General features: G+C 44.0%; 1 pseudogene; it reads right to left on the reverse strand.

The window, feature by feature from the left end:
* Positions 1-1327: 1327 nt before the first annotated feature.
* LOC134933458 (5S ribosomal RNA) lies at positions 1328-1446 on the reverse strand (annotated as a pseudogene).
* Positions 1447-3513: the final 2067 nt, after the last annotated feature.

Raw genomic sequence — 3513 nt, forward strand, 5'->3', positions numbered from 1 at the left:
GCCGCCGCCTTCCCAGGGCTTCCAGCGTCTTCACCTGGGGGGCGCCACCTCCCCAGGGCTTCCAGCGTCTTCACCTGGTGGGCGGCGGCTGCTAAGCTCTTTTGCATAGCCGCCGCCCAGCCAGGACTTCCGGCGTCTTCATTCTTCAGGAGCTCTTCACAGCTCCTCCTCCGCCGTCGGACTGACTCTCCTCCGCCTCGCGCTGACTTATATAAGTCAGCCGGAGGGGGCGGGGCGATGACGCGGCGAGCCGTGATTGGCTCGCGGCGGCCATCTTGAATTTCAAAAATGACGCTGAGGCGCCATTTTTGAAACTGTAACCGCTCCGCTGCCGAACTCTGCAGGATAAAGGTAATTTCCGCCGCCGCAACCCGCACCGCCGCCGCCCGCTCCACCGCCGCATCCCGCCGCCCGCACCATCGCCGCATCCAGCCGCCCGCACCTCCTCCGCCAGCGTCGCCCACACAATGATTGACAGCGGATCCAGTGACGGATCCGCTGGCCAATCACTGTGGCCTCACTGACAGGGACGTGCTTTCATAGGTTGAAAGCACGTCCCTGTATGAAAGCGGCACCACTAATGGTGCCGCTTTCCCATATATTTTCAATGGGCTTTTACAGCCCATGGCTAGTCCCCGCCCGTGCCCGCCCCACGCTCCCCATACTTTCCCCAGTGACAACGGGAGGCACCACGATCGGTGCCTCCCAAACACATATACAAAACAGCAACGCTAAGAATAATATTAAAAAGATACATATGGCACAGAATATGTGTCATATGCATCTTCTTTGTATTATCTTAATCATTATGACAGGGGAGGCACTGCCTCCCCTGCCTCCCCTGACTGCACGTCCCTGCCTGATACAAAATTATGGGCACCTGTGGTGAAAAATATACTGAAAAACATAAAAAAATTACACATTTTTTTTAAATATTATTAAGGTGCCTGAGTTAATCAAAATTCAAAATTAGGGTAGAGGTAAATGATATGTACATATAATCACCGCAGTGATAATTGTAGGTAAGCACCTAATCTAAAAACCTCATGGGAATAGATGAGAGGCACAAAGGTTCATAATTGAAATGTCAAATGACTAAGGGTAATCACCTGGTAGAGATTCTGTTTGCTAAAAGGCTAGATCCTTATAGATAACAAAGCATTTAAGAGAAAAGTATGATTATTAAAGATACACAAAAGCATTGATAAATAAGCCTAAAGGCAAAGCCAAATGTAGATAAGTAGAAGGTTTGCGGGAAAGTTGGATAAGGAATAGGTAAGTTCAGAAGTTGCTCTAACACTTCTGCTGTTTGTGATCAGAGGTCACAATCTTACTGCACCTGATACTCCCAAGGGGTCACCCTACTAGGTACTGATCAGGCTTCTCAGCGCTTAGCTTCCAAGGTCGGATGAGATTGGGCGTTGCTGCTGAAATATGGCAGTAATAAACACTAGGACACAAATGAGAGAGTGTAATGAGTAGTGAGCAACAAGGTACTTCTGCTGTCCAGTTTCTAGCGCAGATTCTCTGTTGCTGTGAGCATTGCAGAGAGTGGTCTCGCATCTGGATGAGAGGGTACTAAAAATAGAAGTGAGATATGCTCAGAATAGGAAGGAAACCCTGCCTTCTGCTGTCCACTGTCTTATATAAATATATAGCGGACAGTGGATGAGAGAGGTGGGTTAGGCTTACCTATTGAAAAAAAGGTGGTGGGAAAATTAGAAAAAGGAGGAGAAATGGTAATGTGGTGAGATCACAAATTAACAAAAAATTAAGTAAATTATGAAATAAAACAATCATGAAATCAACGATTAATTGGAAAAAGGAAAGTAAACACAGGCTGCATGGTAAAGGCTTACCAAAATGGGTATAAGACCCTGTTTATGCAGAAGGGATTCTACAAAAAAGTATTACATATAAAAGGAAATACCAAAAAGTGGTTTAGAACAATAATTAAGGATCAAAAATAGCAAACACGGAAAAAACAATATTGATTATATATCAGTATCAGTTAAATAACTGGAGTCCAAATGGGCACATACAATACCAGGGAGTCCCAGAAAGTGATCTGAACTAAAAGGAGTTCAGCATCACTGAGCACAGACGGACCGTTTCACCAGGGTGGCTTGTTCACTGTGTCAGGGCATAAGGAAAAAGCTGCTGTATTTATGGCAGAGGAGGGAGGGAGCTGGGAGGGCTTAACATCACTAGGGATTCCGATTGGTGGAAGTTCATAGTGACATCACCCTCATTTTAAATAGGGAATTGTGCTGATGAAAAAAAGGGGAAACATCAAAGACATCAAAAGAAGCAGCAGAAGACTGGCGAAATGTTCTTACACCTGAAAGTGTAAATATAAAGCCATGAGGAGGTGGCTGCCGTATGAATAGTTCATTGAGATGTTCTGTATATCGGGATCCCGCGATCGCGTCAGAACGGAAGTGTCGTTCTTGGCCGGAAGTCATGTGGTCGCGTGCGTTCCGGAGTTTGCGTTTCAACTGGACGTCAGGCCCGAAGTAAAGTCATCCGTTTATGCTATGAGGCTGGAGTTGCTAGGTAACCGTTGTTAGATGGCCGGGTATACGGAGAAAAGGTTTTATCACGGCTAGAAGTGTTGCAAAGCATTCGTGCACTGTTAGTAGCTCATCTGATTGCCATAGTATGCATTAATGTGATGGATCTTCAGGGCTTGGATCACATAGGAAGCACTGAAAAAGTATGAAAATAATAATAATAATAATAATAAAAAAAAATTTGGTAAATGAATAAATGGAAATATTGGATCTCCTAAAAACCGGGAGAGGGAAGAGAGACAAAGTGGTTAGTTAGAGTATTGGTTGCGGATAACAATTATTAGAAGTAGATAATTCTAAAAAGGCAAAGGATTACAAACGAAAATATATATATATATAGAGCTATTTGTGAAAAATATAAAAAATGGGTACAACAAATACGGCCACAGGTAGGAGAATCAGCAGTGTTATTATAATAAATCATGAGGGAAAGACAAAGAAACCCTTGTCGTGTTTGATTTGTGAGTTTAGATGTGCAGAGTCCCCAATAGGGAGAGCGTGAGAGGGTTTGTGGTAGGACTGAATTACCTGATGATATAAAAAGTGATTTGTTACATAAATGAATTGAGGTGTAGGAGTGGAAATGAGAATAATGCTTAAGGTTTGGGAACTGTGTGTAAAGAGAAAGAGAAGAAAGGGTAATAGGTGGGTGTGTGTAAGGCCGAGATTTTGAGGAAGTTGAGGGATAATGGTGATACTGGCTGGGTGTGACACATGGGGAAAAGAGGGAAGGAGGTGACGGGGAGGGATGCAAAGGAAGGGAGAAAGTGATTAAATGTTATAAGAAAGGGAAAGGCGGTGATATGTGTGTTATGCAGTGAGGAGGTGTGTTGAGAATTGGAAAATTATTTAAAGAAAAGCCGTGTAATTTATGTATTCATTCATGCCCTTGGGTGCTAGGCAATCCAATTTGAAAGTCCATTCGGATTCATGTCTCAAA

This window comes from Pseudophryne corroboree, chromosome 1 (assembly GCF_028390025.1).
Source record: "Pseudophryne corroboree isolate aPseCor3 chromosome 1, aPseCor3.hap2, whole genome shotgun sequence".
In the NCBI taxonomy this organism is placed as follows: domain Eukaryota; kingdom Metazoa; phylum Chordata; class Amphibia; order Anura; family Myobatrachidae; genus Pseudophryne; species Pseudophryne corroboree.